At 38.7% G+C, this 17,370-nt stretch overlaps 1 protein-coding gene across 1 annotated transcript in view; it reads right to left on the bottom strand.

Annotated features, from left to right (window-relative positions):
- LOC127657834 (dual specificity protein kinase Ttk-like) overlaps positions 1-17,370 on the bottom strand; it is a 465,704-nt gene that overhangs the window by 210,456 nt on the left and 237,878 nt on the right. The window lies entirely within an intron of this gene.

Below are 17,370 nucleotides of genomic sequence, written 5' to 3'. Positions count from 1 at the left end.
GCTGTGACCACACCCCGTCATTTGACAACAAACGAGCCATAGTAAAAAGACGGTTCCCCAGTCAACATCTGTTTTCGCGTCTTACTTACTGGACGGATTATCTCATCAAATGGATCGATCAAAAGAAGTTTTTTCTGCTGAAGATGTTTTATTTGAGATCACTCGAAGCAGCGATGACGAAATTGAGGAGTGAATACAGCGGCGACGGTGATATACTTGAGGACGGAAAAGATGGTCCAATTTTACATCGGTGAGTTGCTATGTAACATGCACACATTATACGTGTGTGTGTGTGAGAGAGAGAGAGAGAGAGAGAGTGTGTGTGTGTGTGTGTGTGTGTGTGTGTGTGTGTGTGTGTGTGTGTGTTTGTTTTCCCATTTGATTTATATGGTAAATGCATTGTGGTCTGAAAAGACCAAATATAAAACAAATGGCTTGTCTGATGGCTGGCCATCAGTGTGATTGTTTGCTGGTTCTATGTCTGACCATCCATATGAATGCTGTCTGTATCACTGGCCATCACCAGCCATTGAATGTTGAATGGGCGACTATCGGTATGAATAGTGTATATGACTAAAATAGCTTGCAGTACCCTTCATAACATTTGATCATTAGGTTGCTTTTTGAGGTATCCAAGGAGGCTTCTTGGTACCTGGACATAGTCTTGGAAAAAATATTGCAGAAATCTCATTTTTCATAATATCTTCCTCAAATGTGAAATATAAACTGATGAGACTTGTGGCTTTCAATCAATTGCCTAACTGGATTCATCCAGGTTTGTTTTCATTGATTTTTCCATAAAATAATGAAATGTTACTTGCAGTACAAATTATCTTCAAGACACTTTAAATTCTATAAATTTTTGTCTGTGTAAGTTTTTTCAACTTTTACATTTGGGTAATAAACTCCAAAGTGTCTTCTTTTTAAATATGTCTAAATTGTGCATGTAGAGCAAATTGTTCAGTAACTACAATTATTTTAGTTTGGGGATGTCATTTCTGGGGATGTGCCTCAGGCAGGGGAGGTAGAAAGGGAACCGACATAGTCTTGGAAAAAAGCTTGCAGGAACCCCATTTTTCATTATATCTTCCTCAAATTTGAAATATAAACTGATGAGACTTGTGGCTTTCAATCCTTTACGTAATTGGATTCCTCCAGGTCTATTTTTATATATTTGTACATGAAATAATAAAACATTTTTTGAAGTTCACATTACTTATGAGGCACTTCAACTTTTATAACTTTTTATTTGTTTGAGCATTATCAACTCTGATTTGTTGTTAGTAGAGTGCCAAGTGTCTTCTTTCCAAAGAGACCTTAATTGTGCCTGTGGTACACTGTTCTCAGGAGCTATATTTATTTTAATTCAGGTATGTCATTTTCAGCTGTGAGCCCCTGAGTGGGGGTGCAGGTTAACAGGTTAAGCTGTTCTCACAGTTGAGTCTGTACAGTCTGCTGTTGTGAGCAATATAAGCCCCAGTTCTGCTGGGGAACTTTCTGAGCTTTGTTTTATTGCTCCCAACACAGCTCTGTGGTCAAAGAATCAATTCACATTTTGGTGATGTGTTTTCTGCTTAGCATTTTTTAAGGATGCTATTCACACGTTTGATCATCTATGACCTATGATCTCGGTGGTCCGTTAGGGTTATGAAATTTTTGCCTGATGTTTAGCATTTTACACACAAATATTTTCATTGTCTATCAAGTGGAATGGTTCCCCTGATCAGATTTTAAATTCAATTGGTGCTTCTCAGCGAGAGATGATTTGGTTCATTATCATGTGCCACTGCATTGGTGCACAGCAAACAACGACCGTATACTCCTCCCTCTTGGCACTGAGAAGAGAACCAATGAAATTCAAATCACAAGAATTTTCAGGGCCGGTAAGGTTGTTCGGTTTGCAGTGTCACTACAAATATACATGTCTGATATACATCTGCAACGCCATGCATAACCTTTCCCCGTCTGTGGCCATGCGTGGCCATTATAATATAATGCATATTATAGTGAGATTATAATACAACTATATTATATTAAAATAGTATAAATTAAACTGATTTTATCACTGGTTTCTGGAGGGCTTCTGGAACGATGTATTTATCGTCATAAATCATGCCTTCAGTGACCTTGACTAGTTGGTCCTGCTGCAGGTGCGGTGTCAGCTCTCCATCAGAGCTCCACAGTTCTTGTTGGTACTGTTTTAAGTTAATAGGAATAGTCTGAACCGCACTCACAGCAGGAACAATCAGCCTGTCAGGCTGCCATTCATCTCCCTATGGGGTTGGAGGCCACATATCCCTATTGGTGATGGTATTTTCCATTATTCCGTTCGCATTGTGGGCCACGCCCTTTTGGCAGTTTTGTTTTTTAAACTCTGTGAAGAAATTTGTGAATAGTTTCAACAGGTCGCTATAGGGCGTTTTTTGGCAATGTTTTGCTTGTTTTCTCAAATCTCTTTCTCTTTTTTGGCAATCTCTTATGAGATGGTTACACTTTTTGCAATAATGGCATTGCATTTTGCTCTGAGATCTTTGGTTAAGTTTCTCTGGGCCGTTCCCTTCTGTTAACCATTTTGTGGACGCAACACTACGGGGTTTTGATCTCCACCTGTTTTCTATTCTTGAGCCCCAGTCTACGATTGCTCTGAACGTGTGTTCGACCGGGTCGACACCATTAGATAAAGCCGTTTGAACTGGGATGCCGGCATTTTTCTTAACAAGTTGTAGTAATGCGTCATTGGTCACGGTTTGCATTTTCTAGGCCTGAGTGTTCTCTGTATGTTACCCATAACCGTTCTGCGTACATTTCAAATGACTCATTACTGGCTTGTTTGATTTCAAATATTTTTCTCCAATCTGCATGTGTCGGTCCCCTCATATCTAATAATGCCTGTTTTAGACGCTCGTAGATAATCTCGTCGGTTTCGTTATTGTCTCGGTTCATAATGTTGCCAGATTTCATCTCTGTGGTTAGTTTTGGTCTGAGTGAAGAGAGCTATTTGCCAAACATCTCTAATTTCTAATTTGTACACCGTGGCCTGTAACATCAATGCTTCCCAGTAGGGTTGAAACGGCCCTTTTCTCGGCATAATTCCTACGACCTGTTTATGTCTAGAGCATTCTTCGCATGTTAACCGGCGGCTGATTTTTGTGATTTCATCATCCGCGTTCGTCATGTTTTTAAGCACAGCGACATTAACTGATATCTTTGGCAAGTCATTCGATTTTGTTCGAGTCTTTACTGGGCTTCGCAGGTTTGGTTCTTCAGGCCACAGGTTCACAAGAGCTCGGTTACGAGTTTCTCTCTGTGGCCTGTCTCCTAACGCAGCATCGTCATCATCATTTTGAGTCTCTAGCTCAAAGGTTTTATCCAGTGCTGCTCGTTTAACTGCAGCTACTGGAAACCCAGATTTATCGCAGCAATCTTCGAGAGCAGATATGTAATTTCTGCCGGTTTTAAGTTTTCTTTGAATTTGATCAATTTTTGTTGCCATTTCTTCGCGTTGTCTAGCCCACCCCTGTTGCTCAAACGCGAAGGCTTCGACTTGTGCTCTTAACTTTTGCAATTCGTCAGATCGCAATCTTTCGATTTCTTTGATATTTGCTATTGTTCGTTCATTCTCGGTTATGGTCTCGAGGTCGTTACGACGAAGCAAATAAACAATTGCAGCGGGAATGTTACTGTATTTTGATTTAGATTTCAATTTCGCACCCTCAGCAGAATACCAGGATATTAATTCGTTGTTGCTCCACTTTAATTTTATTCCCTTGTCGCTTAACCGAACAAGGAGGTTTTTTAATTGCACACCTAAAATATCCATAATTTCCTCACCTACACCGCTGCTGTGCTTTCCCTGGAAAGACATGTTTCCAGTCTAATTCTTATGCCCACCGGAGTTTTCGGTCCCGGTCTTAATAAATGTGAGGTGCAAACAATCTTCCCTTCAACACTTCTAAAAGGCAAATAAGATTGACTTACCACAGCAGCTGGAGATAGGTGAGAAGATCAAACCTCATGTCCCGGGCAGGGATCAAGTTGAATATCGCGCTGGAAAGACGTTGCTCGTCTGGTTGCGAGATCACGGAAGGGCTGTCACCACTTTGTAAGCCCGTTTTTCAGTCCAATGGCGGTCTCCAATAATACGGGTGAAGGTCTCTGCGCGTTACTGTCTTTCTTGTTACGCAACACAACAATATTAAATGAAATACATTTTCTCTTATGTATTACCTCGTTATTTCATCTGACTCCATAAATGAAAAAAGGTTTTTAATGATATCTGAGTATCATAAAAAGTGAGCGATTATTCTTTTAACTCCTTTAATTGTACTTTACCCGTTTAGATTAAGAAACTACGTCGCTTTGAGGTCCTCGCGTGTTTTCTCTACACCGCGGGTCTCACGATCACAAGCGGCCAGTATTGGATCATCAAACAGAGGTAATTGCTATATACCTGAGATCGGTCACGTTCACGTATACACAATCAAAGATACTTCAGTATAGCCCCATGGAATTGCACACACTTGAATTTAACTTAACGTTTTCTTCAGTAGAGGTCACGGCCACTATTAAAGATGTAAGTTGACCAACATAACTTCTCTTATAATAGCTTTGGATTGGCCAAGCGTGGTTTCCCACATACACTTATCTGGAGAAACATCAAATTAAAACAGAGGTAAGACACACCCAAATTTAGATTGGTCAAGCAGCGTTTGCTGTTCTAAACGGAAATTCCCTTTTTGTCTTTGCAAACCAAGTACACTTGAATCGATGCCAAATATTAGTCGTCACTAATCTGACGCAGACTTGCGGTAACATACGAATCGTTTAATCTGTTTGGGAAACACAATGTCAGAATCAGTCAGAATAAAATCAAATGTTGACAATTTATTGACCAGGTAAATAGAACAATAATTCAAAATCCAATTCATAGAGTGAAATCATCAATCAAGTATAATAACAACAATTCAGAAATTGAGTAATATATAGACACATTCACCTGGCAACAAGAACGACACACAGCGATCGTGTGGGAAGTCTCCTACAGACTCCCAGAACCTTTTGTCCCTTCTCCTTATAAACCCAGATAATTCAATAAACCTACCAAATGGTGGTGTCTGTCATTATAATTAGATTTTGGTCCCCTGTTGAGGGGTTCACAACTGTGGGATCAGATTTTGTAATTGAATGGGTTCTTGCTTCCTGTAGATTTACATACAGGGGGTAGTTTGTATGGGGGATCTGGGGAAGGGCACACCTTTAAGGGGCACACCACATTTCACATATTTTATAACTTCTTTTAACATTTCATTATGGCTGGGAGAATGAGACCAGTTTACCAGGCGCACTGAGACACTTTAAATGATACCAAACATGTGTGTAAAAACAGTAAATATACCTAACATTGCATAGGTTTTTAGTGAGCTTTAAGTGAGGAGGAGGAGTGAGATGAAGAGTCTTTAGAAGGGAGGTGTTAGCTGCACAGTCTGTTGCATCTCGGATGTTGCTATTACATATGCGAGAAAGGGTTCAGGTGTTAATTCTCATGAGAGCCTTTTGTTTTCTCGAGGAGAAGCCCAGACTCACTGGCACCCACCTTACAATAGAAAGAATTATTTATTTCAGCTTTTATTTCTTTCATCACATTCTCAGTGGGTCAGAAGTTGACATACACTTTGTTAGTATTTGGTAGCATTGCCTTTAAATTGTTTAACTTGGGTCAAACCTTTTGGGTAGTCTTCCACAAGCTTCTCACAATAAGTTTCTGGAATTTTGGCTCATTCCTCCAGACAGAACTGATGTAACTGAGTCAGGTTTGTAAGCCTCCTTGATCACACACACTTTTTCAGTTCTGCCCACAAATTTTCTACTGGATTGAGGTCAGGACTTTGTGATGGCCACTCCAATACCTTGACTTTTTTTGTCCTTAAGCCATTTTGCCACAAATTCTGAGGTATGCTTGGGGGTCTGTCCATTTGTAAGACCCATTTGTGACTGAGCTTTAACTTTCTGGTTGCTGTCTTGAAATGTTGCTTCAATGTATCCACATAATTTTCCTTCTTCGTGATACCATCTATTTTGTGAAGTGCACCAGTCCCTCCAGCAGCAAAGCACCCCCACAACATGATGCTGCCACCCCCATGCTTCACAGTTGGGATGCTGTTCTCACCCAACCAAACATAATGATGGTCATTATGGCCAAGCAGTTCAATTTTTGTTTCATCAGACCAGAGGACATTTATCCAAAAAGTAAGATCTTTGTCCCCATGTGCACTTGCAAACTGTAGTCTGGCTTTTTATGGCGGTTTTGGAGCTGCAGCTTCTTCCTTGCTGAGCAGCCTTTCAGGTTATGTTTATATAGGACTCTTTTATGTGGATATAGATACATGTCTACCTGTTTCCTTCAGCATCTTCACCAGGTCCTTTGCTGTTTTGCTGGGATTGACTTTCACTTATTGCACCAAACTACATTTATTTCTAGGAGACAGAATGTGTCTCTTTCCTGAGAGGTATGATGGCTGCGTTGTCCCATGGTGTTTATACTTGAGTATTATTGTTTGTACAGATTAATGTGTTACCTTAAGTTCATTTGGAAATTGCTCCCATGGATAAACCAGACTCGTGGTGGTCCACAATTTGTTTTCTGAGGTCTTGGCTGATTTCTTTTGATTTACCCATGATGTCAAGCAAACAGGCACTATAGATATACCCCCAATTGACTCCAAATAGCAATCAGAAGATAATTTCCTAAAGGCTTCACGTCATTTTCTTGATTTTTCCAACTTGCTTAAAGGCACAGTTAACTTGTACACTTCTGACCCACTGGAATTGTGAAATAGTCAATTAAAATCGAAACAACCTTTCTGTAAGCAAATGATGGAAAAATTACTTGTATCATGCATAAAGTAGATGTACTAAATTACTTGTCAAATCTATAGTTTGCTAATATGAAATCTGTGGTGTGGTTACACATTTTTTTATTGACTTCAACCTAAGTGTAGTTAAACTTCTGACTTCAACTGTATATCCATATAGGGGAATGTCTAAGTTACTATTTTCACACCGTTTCCCTGAAAGGAGGGAGCGAGACATCACACTGACGCTAGGGCTCACCCCTGAGAGCCCTTATCCCTCTGAATGGTTTTTCATCATTCCAGTTTCATTGGCAGATGTCTTTCGAAGTCTCGTCTTCCATGCTCAGCCAGCATACATAGGGCAGATCTGAGGACAGCCTCCTCAGGACATTCAAATGAAGAGGTGAGAGGATCTCTTAAACCTTTTCAGCGGCAATCAATATTGTGGCAAAGCTACGTCGCTTCTCGTTCCCTCCTTTTAGGGAAGCGGGGTTACCATAGTAACCTAAACGCTCCCTTTCAAGTCAGTTACTTAACGCTACATCAGTAAACTGATGCTAGCGGTCCATATGTGACAGCCCCACTACCAGAAATGTGATAGAAAGTTCGCAGGAAGCCCGCTTCCACACCTAAGTGGGGAAGAGCCCGGGACAGTGAGTGACACTGAATTAATATATCTTGCCTGAAAGGAGGCAAGATAATAGTCTGAGGATAGACAATTTTCACTACAGAACTTATGTCAGGTTAGGTGATGAACTGTTTAGAGGGAGGACTGAATCCACAGTCCTTTGATCACGATTATTAAAAGAATTTGAATCTTCCTATATGAATCTAGGAGTAAACAACCAACAAACAATCACTAGATTAACAACCATAATAAATCAACTTAAAACAGTTATAATAAACTGTTTTACCAATGTTTGGAAGCAATTAATGTTATCAGAAAAGGCTAGACTGCGGGGCAGCACTTTTAAATATGAGCGACAGGAAGAGAAACATCCTGTGTGGAATCTAGGAATAGATCACAAGATAAATAAATACAACAACTGTTTTGCCATGAAGGAAAAAAACTGCTAAGGTAATAATGAAAGAGCTCACCCATGGGGGAGCTCTTTTTGATTGACATATAGAACTCTTCCTATGTGTAATTTAGGAATAAATTGCCAGATTAAGGTAATAATAAAAAGGGCTCTCCCATGGGTGGAGGTGCTTTTCTTTATGATAAACAGTAGAGAAGTCTTCTTATGTGTAGCCTAGGAATAAATTGCTAGACTAGAGCAATTACAATAACTGTTTGTTATAGAGACATTCATCTTGTTACCATCCCAAGGGGAGTATACAAAATTTATGTCACAAGGCATTTGTTTCAGCGCTACCCATTATTGATGAGAGCTTAATCTCTCTTCACAGAAAGCATCTGGAAAAAAAGAGAGCAAACGTCTACATTATAACATCTAGTGAAAGTACTTGGGGAATCCTAACCTGCCGCTTGGCAGATGTCCAATAAAGAGAAGCCTTTTTCCCATGCCCAAGAGGAAGCCATGCCCCTTGTGGAGTGGGATTTAACCCTCACAGGGCATTCCAATCCCTGCGATTCGTATGCTAATTTAATAGTATCTATGACCCAGTGAGACTGCCTCTGTTTAGAAATTGCTCTGCCTTTGAACTGGCCTCCAAAGCATACAAAGAGCTGACTCGACAGCATAAGTTGGTGTGTACACTCAATGTAAATGCGCAATGCTCACACTAGGCAGAGTGTGACTTTCTTCCTCCGACTGAAAAGGAAGGGGAGAGAAAGCATGTAAGGTTATTATTACCTGCGCTCTGAAAGGTGTGGATAAAACCTTAGGAATGCAGCCTATTTTAGGCTTCAAAATGGCTTTTGAAAAACGTGGAATAAACTCTAACTAAGAATTTTCAAGTGATAGAGCTTTGAGATCTTCCATGATGTAATGTGGTCTCTAACGAGAGAGCGCGCAAATCTGCTGTCTACTGTGGCCCGAATGGTGAGCTGTATAGTGCTTTCAGCACATGGATAGGTCTCACACTGGGGCAGAGACGAGGCAAGATGATCTGAGACATCCCCTGTCTGCCTTTGACACAGGTGTATGCAAAACAAACCAAAACACTTCTCTTTGAAATATAACAAAGTTGATTGATGCAGTAAAATATCAATTAATAATCAATACGTTGCAGTCAATAAACTTCCGACTGACAACTACAAATTAAAAAAGATTAAGATATCTTGACAAGATTAGATATGGTAATCAAAATAAGCCTATAATACATGAGAGTAAGGTGTGTGTGTGTGTGTGTGTGTGTGTGTGTGTGTGCGTGTGTGTGTGCGTGCGTGTGTGTGTGTGCATGTGTGTGTGTGTTTGTGTGTGAGGAGTGACGCACACAAAATGGCGGATTTGACTCTTGTGGAGAGTATGTAATGCAACATTTATGTTTGTATTCTCTGGCCGTGAATGTGGGCGGAGAGAAGCCGGTTAATGGCTTCGGAATAACTTGGGGACAAAGCTGAGCTTTATCCCCAAGTTATGCACTAGCCAAATGATTGTGAGGGGCCGCGTGTGTGTGCGGAGAGAGAATGAAGTGACGGTACCTAAGCCGGTTTCGTGATTGTGGGAGAGAAGGCAGCTCATCATTCGGAGATGCGGTGAACGGCTCATAAACCATCCCGCGTTCTTTGGTTCTTTAATGGATGAATTCCAAGTGCCAGTCTCATCCGTGATAGCGTAAATACACAACAGTCCAACGTGGTTGGATAACAACACAGCAAAATCTAATTCGTGATAACAGTACATTTCATTAATACCTTGAGTATTATTAGCAGCAATGAGTGGACTCTCAAATCTCAACTCATCCAGCAAGGTGGAGATTGTATCGCCACAGTTTCAAGTCGAATGTTACTTCCTTGTGCAACGAGGCTACACCTGAGAGCAGCGATGAGCTGCATCTACGCACGGCACGCAGAGTTGCTGGAAGCAATTGCCAGAAGGATCTCAGAGGTATTTCTTCTCCCAATGATGTCATGATTGAGAGGCGTTCTGTCATGCGCCACATCCAATATGAGTTGAGAGTTCGATCCTTTGGAATTTCACACATACTGTAGGTGTAAAGTGAGCAAGGCTTCATGGGATTTGTAGTCTATTTTGGACTCCCTTTGTTTGATGTTTGTGCGGTTTTTATCAGTAAGGTTTCTGACTGTGTGTGTAGACCTCAGTCAGGCTTTACGACTGTGTTAGACCTGCCTTTGTCTTAAATCTGAATACATGAGGCCCAACATTACTCATCGATATGCATGGATCATGGACTGAATCGATATACCGACAGAGGTGTGGTATGCCACAGTAGCTGCAACATAAACCTTTAGTGTTTATGGGGAGAGATGCTCTTGCAGGAAGTGAAGCATTACCTATACCAAGCAATAAGCTAAATTGTCATTCTGTGATAAACATCAGTCAGAAAAGATTTTGCACTTTAGTGCATCTGATAGAAGGGGCTTTGGCTTGTGAGATGGTGTCCAGCACTGTGTGTGACAAACCCTCTGCTTCCCACGTGTTCCGTTAAACGACCAAACATTTTGTTTCCACAGCTGCCAGGTCGTGCCCTGCACCTGAGAGAGTGAATCTCTCATCATCTGAATTCTGAATCTCTCATCAAGCCTGATTTTGCACAGCACTTGGTGTATCAGGGGATAGAGGGAAACATATTTGCGTTTTTCCTCTGGACATTTGTAAGCTAAGGCATCCGATCCCAACGGAGCCTGGCTCATTGAGTACCACATCTGGAAGTGTGTGGTTTCCTGGGTGGCAAACAGATTTGTTCTCCCAAATATCTCCCAAACTCTCAGGACCACCGGAGCATTTAGTTTTCATTCTCCATGGTGAATGCTCTGATGTGAGAGCAGACAGGCCCTTAATTCACCCGGCCAGGAAGGACATGTATAAATCTACCGTGTTTCTATTCCGAGATGAATAGACTGTAAGACTGTAAATTCATGCCCCTTTAGGGCATAAATGCGCAATGTGGAGATTTTGCTGCTCTGTCTGTGGGTACCATCCTGCGAGTCCCTTTATAATAAACAAAAATAAAAAAACAATTCATTTAATGGTGCAGCGGCTATTAGATTGAAAAAGTTCCAGTCAAAAGCTTGTTGTTCTGGAGGCCACACGTATCATCACTTATTTTATAACCTCCTCTGATTTTACACAACATTTTGCTTCCTTACAGGAACTTAACTTAAACAAGTGCTTGCTATAAGGTAGACAGCGTGACTGGACAGCAACATGTCATTAGAAAACGCACATAGCACTCTTGCACCAACCCAATATTGAAGGGGTCTTACAACCTGAGTGCTCTCTGAATTGCTTTCAGAGAAACCATTCTCCCTAACTTAAAGACTTTCAAGTGATTGAGAATATAGCAACTGTGTGCATCTGTTGACGCACATGCATTGTGTGAGAGAACTTATTACTGAGTTGACTCTCAACCCCAGTTGTCACAGATGTCCTAGCAAATGTTTTTGTGCTTGTCAATCTGAGCTCCTGACTGCGCTAAAATTAGTATGAGAAAATATATCTCTGCTTAGTCTTTTTGAACGGAAATTGATTAGGCTCAGATTTAGTTGACTTAAGCCTTCGTTTGGCCGCCGAATGCACCTTTCTTTAGAAAAAGAATGTAAAAGCTGGAAAAACTCACAAGGAGGTTATTTACTCTTATTCAAAGAGATCGGGGCTCTCAGGACTAACCCCTAACATCAGTTCACTGACGTAACATCGAGTGACTGACTTAAAAGAGAACTGATTTCATACATCCACTAGCCAAATTCCCCCCCATTGGCCCCTATATATCATGGCCTCCTAATAATCTCCATCCCTGAATTGGCTACATCACTCTACCATCTCCTCTCTGCCAATAGCTAGCAGGTCATGTTTGTAAATGAAAAGTGGTTCTCAAACAGTTTACCTGGATAAATAAAGGTTAAATAAAAAAAATAAAAATAAATACCATAAAACCAATGGGTTAAAAGTAATTGCAAAAATTTATAAAAAGCTGGTTAATTAAAAAAAAGCTCTAGCGTAATTTATTTCAGATGTGACTTGCTTTGATATTTTTTCTGTGCAATGACATTCATACATTTTTAACACATAATATACATTAATCCAAAAGTGTTCAAATGCCTTTTGGGGCCACTTTATATGATGGACATAAATGGCATCTGTTTTGTGGTACAGTATGATCCACGAGCAGGGCTGCATTAACTCACAGGCTTACCACGGCTGCAGGGGGGCTCCGAACTCTCGAGGGTGTCTGGGGAGGGCATGATTATTTAGTGATAACGTTCTGCGCTCTGACGACTGGCAAGGGCCCAGCAAAACAGTAAGCCCTCTAATGCGGCCCTGTCCAGGCACATTCCTCTTTCTTTTCAGTTAGGCTCTTGCACGCAAACTGGCACTCAAAGGTGCTGGAGGATCCAAAGGACTGAATTTGTATTTGGAGAGCGCAAGAGTCATCTGAGGTCAGTCAGGCAAATGTATAGTCAGGAATAAGATTCTTCTTTCTCTGGGGATTAGAATAAAACACACATACTTTCACACATAGAGTGGCTTCTATCAGTGCTGGAAGCAGAACAAGTCTAGACAGCTACTGCAAATGGGAGCTTCCTTAGTTTGGATCACATCAGGACCTGTTCTTAGGTGCACTGAATCAAAAAATGTGCACAAATATGATGAGAAAGAGAGTCTGATGTCACTACAGTGAAATGCAATGATATTGATACATGTGGAAACCATTTTCTTGTAATACCCAACACAGTGCTCAACTGCCAAGAGAGAACAGCTTGTGGTGACTTAAAACACCGTATTAATGGAGCAATGATGTTTTGATTTTGGACTAAATGCAAACAATGGAAAAAAAGCTCTGACATTTTCATAGTTGTTTTAGAAAAAAAAAAAGCTGGTCATTAACCAGGAATCCCTGTAATTAATAGTCTTGATTGTATTTGAATATATGTCTACCATTGACATGAAATACATTCTGGAAGCTGACATGCAAAGTGACATGCCATTAAAGCTACTTTAAACAGCTTTATGCTAATTCTTTATACTTTTTATGACCTCATATTAGAGACTACATGGGATACCATTGAAAAAGGAACTAGGGTCAACCTTTTTAACCAAGCAAATTCTTTTTAACTTCGGTTACAATCTCGTTGCATAAACAACACATTGGTTAAGAATTAGTTGCGTAAACAAACAAGTCCTTCCTTTACAGTCAATTCTTGTTCATTTTATTTTCATCAGATATTCATCAGTTACATTCAGTAATTTCAAAAGTATTTATGTATATTTCAAAATGCCTGCTTGACTGCTAGAAAAAGTATATTTTAAAAATTCCCGTAGAGGAATGTTTTAAATAGTTTTTGCAAAAACAGAGCAGGAGAGAGACCAAAGATGCCAGGTGTTTGCCAGTTAAATATCGAATGGAATACTGTTTATTAAACTGGGTGACAAGATCACAAGACACATCAGATAACCAGTGTTGGGGGTAACATGATAAAAGTAATGTGCATTATGTAATCAGATTACTTTTCTGAGTAATGATTAAAGTAACACAATAGTTTTTATTTTACTGAGTTACATTTGAAATAAAGTTAAGCTTTGCTTTTGTACACCTCTACTGTCCCTGTATTGAGAGAAAACAGGAGCAAAAATTTGCAAACTTTGGGGAGTAGACGTAGTGCATATTGTTTTTCAATAGAGTGTGAGGCCAGAGACTATTTAGCAGATTTTAGCTTCTATTAAAATGAATGGGAGAAATTGGAACACCCAACCAAGAAGCTCATGCACCCAACAGTCAATGGATGTAGAAAGGAAGTCCCACCTTGCAGGCAAAAGAGCATATCAACTTTAAGATACAGACATCGCCTGTCAATCAACTTGCTACCGCGCATCCGCATTTTGTGTCGAAGAGTATCGATACTTCCGATACTAATGTTGTATCAAAAATATCAATCCTCACACAAATATATTGATTCTAAATAAGGAGAGGTAATGATAGAAAATCAGAGAATTAGCTTCTGGTGTGCAGTCTAGGGCATACGCAGGCATACGTTGTATGCCCTCCTATCTGTTTTAGGATTTTGCATATGCCCACTTGAAATAAGTGATGATACCTGTGGCCGCCAGAACAACAAGCTTTTGTCTGGAACTTTTTCAATCTAATAACGCAATGCCGCTGCACCGTTGAATGAATTTTTTTTTTATTTTTGTTTATTATTTTTAAAAATGTACAGAGATTCTCTCTAAACGAGCGTGGAGATGCACCAGGGAGCACTGGCAAGACAGGCAGTCGTACAAAGCTGGTACACCAATCAGAACGTTCATTTCAGATGCGATTGGATATTTTGTTAACCAATCATATCTTCCGTTTTAGTAAGGGGCGGGACATTTCCAGCATCTGATACACAAGCGTCCCTGGAGAAACTATCATTTGTACTGCATATTTATTTCCCTGCTTAACGTAAATATATGTATATACATTTAATTTTTAACGTATGCAATTAAACTTTGTAAAAATACTGCATGTTATTGCACCCCTGATGCTTTTTGATGCTGAGCACCTTTTTGATGCTCTTTCCTCTTCTTTTTTGCCTTTTCTGCTGCCGGTGGTGCCTTTTTCTCATGATATCAAATAAGTTACATTTATATTTCTAAGTAGAAAAACAATTTCAATCTTCACAGAAAAGTACATAATAGTACACAAATAAATAAAAAAAACCATACATTTTTATGTAGGTTATATATGCTAATACAAGTTAACATGTTAACGTGAACATTACTACACTCATATTAATGATTAACAGTTTATTGCGTATTATGAATTAGTTTATTAGTAAGAATAATAATAATAAAGTATTAACACATTTCATAGTAGCCTAATAAAAGGAACAATAATGACACCTATTAATTGAAATACATATTTAACATGAAGTTACCATACAATTGTTCTTAGCAGTGTACTCCACACCATGCCAGCAAGAGACTGAAATTCTTACAAATTTTACATGAACTGTATATAAATACATTTATACTGTATATATTTTTTACAGTAATAATTCACAGTATGCCCACCTCTTCAGACACTACTGCACCACTGGTTCTTGTGTAAATTCACGCTAAAATGACAACAAATCTTAAATTGATGCTGAACCCATTGTTTTACTACAGTAATATTGTAGCAATTACCATGGTTAATTGTGTGGTAACTATGGTTTAACTAAATACCATGTTTAAACTATAATTACTGTAGTGAAATGGTTAATTTTTATAAGGTTAAACAAAACAAAAGTCTAATCATTTTCTGTTTAGGCTAAAAAAAATAATGACTTGAATAATGACTAAAAATATTATTTTAAATTACCATTTTATCCCAAGTAATTGCAAAAAAAATTATTTAACAGAAGTATTGATATTGGTATCGACGATATTGGACTTGAAATTATTGGTATCGGATTGGAAAGAAAATAAGTGGTATTGCCATCCCTATTTTAGAGTAATATGAGGTCAACATTCGGTTGAGTGAAGATATGTTGATTCATGTATTAATACACACTGCATTAAAAAATCAGTAAACGTGTAATATTTAAGACTAGTCTTCCACTGGTCACGACATGATACACAGGGTAAAATACTTGCTCAATTCACTGACTTATACAGCGGAACTTCTCCGTGTTACAGCTCCCCTGTAACTTGGAGAATGGGATGAGCAAAGCTGACTCTCGATCAGTGGCTCCGGCAATGTTCTACATCGATTGTGTACACAGTGAAAATGTCTTGGTTTCTGAAAAGATACAACATTTTTATTTTACAATAACCATGTAGTTTTTATGACATTTTGGTAGCGTTAAAAATTATTCCATTCAAGTTGTATGAAAATGCGCCTCTGAAGTGGTGCCGTCTGCACTGTGGATCAACTCAAAACAAGCGTGCACTGAGATGACTTAAGTGAAAAATATTCATTTATTCATTGCTTCAAAATGATGATTAATTTCTTTAGGAGGAAAAATATTTGAATGAGGAAAAATTACTGACTGCACCTTTAAATCTTCTGAGACAGATAATGATAATTTGCCACACCACACTTTTTTAAATCTGAATGATTGACAGGTGAGACACATTCTACAAGACACAGGGCAGCTGGAGTGTTACATCAAATTACATTGCATGAATTAAAATTATTTATTTATTTTTTACACAAGGAAAGCATTTTTAGAGAAATAACTGACAATCTCATGTGGGCCGCCTAAAATTTCAAACAGTCCAAAATTGGCCCATCAGTCGTGTTCTATGGATAACTTTTATGATTTTTTTTTTTTTTTGCTTGATAGACCCAGTCCCCATTCACGTTCATTACATGGACTACTAGTGGCAAAAACATTCTTCAACATTTCTCCTTTTGTGTTTGTCAGAGGAAAGCTATACTGGTTTAGATCAACATGATGGCGAGAGTTTTCATGTTTGGGCAAACTATTAACAAGTTGGCATTAATTGTATTGTTGTTTAGAGACTAAATGTGCCTTATAGCCTTCTCTTGATGTAATTTGTTTAATGTTCAGTAAATCAAGAAGTTTAACTCAATACCATGTCCAGCTACAGTATTTCCACACTAAGCAGAAACAATCATGCAAAATATACAAGCTAAACTAACTTCTACAAAAAAATGTAAGTAATAAAAAAATACAATTCAGTTCTAAACTGTAATCAGCTTTGAGAAAGGATGTTTTTGCTTGATGTATTATTTACATTTATTTGGCGAAATTTCATGCATTTCCTCTTGATATATTTAGCCTGTCCCGATGTGGGCTTCTGCTCATCGACTAGAGACAAACTCTAATTAGAACAGCAGAGACACATATTTAGAGCTCTATGTGGCTTTTGGGATAATTTAAGGTTAAAAGGACAAAGAAGTTTGATATACTCAGCACTGGCAGTCAATACACATGACCATTCAACAGCAAACGTCCGTCAACTTACTCCCACATGATGACAGACCACATGAATTACAACAAGGTGTTTTGCAGCTTTTTTTGTAAACAGTGTTACATGTGTATACAACTTGAATGTGTATATTAACTATTTCTACTTTTACAGACTTCACCAAAAATAATGAATTTGCAATGTTTAAAATGGCATATTACAAGTCTTACTAGTTTTTGCAATAAACAGGGATGATTGTAACACTTTGTGTCAACTCAACCAGTGGCACCCAGCTCATTTAGTTTTTGGTCATTTTTATTTGTGAAGAATAAACATAAATTATGATGAAAGCCAAACTCTTAAATGCCAAGGAACCAATTTTTCTGAATAATCTGAATAATATTTTGTAGAATAAAAATGTAATGATGAGAAATTAAAATGATGCAGATTAAAATGAGTAAATTGTCCAATTACACAGCAGAAGTGTTTTCAGTTTCCATCTGTAATCAAATATGTTAAAAACCATGAAGTTT

The sequence above is a fragment of the Xyrauchen texanus genome, chromosome 17, assembly GCF_025860055.1.
Source record: "Xyrauchen texanus isolate HMW12.3.18 chromosome 17, RBS_HiC_50CHRs, whole genome shotgun sequence".
NCBI lineage: Eukaryota > Metazoa > Chordata > Actinopteri > Cypriniformes > Catostomidae > Xyrauchen > Xyrauchen texanus.
This window is presented reverse-complemented; position numbering and strand designations above follow the sequence as displayed.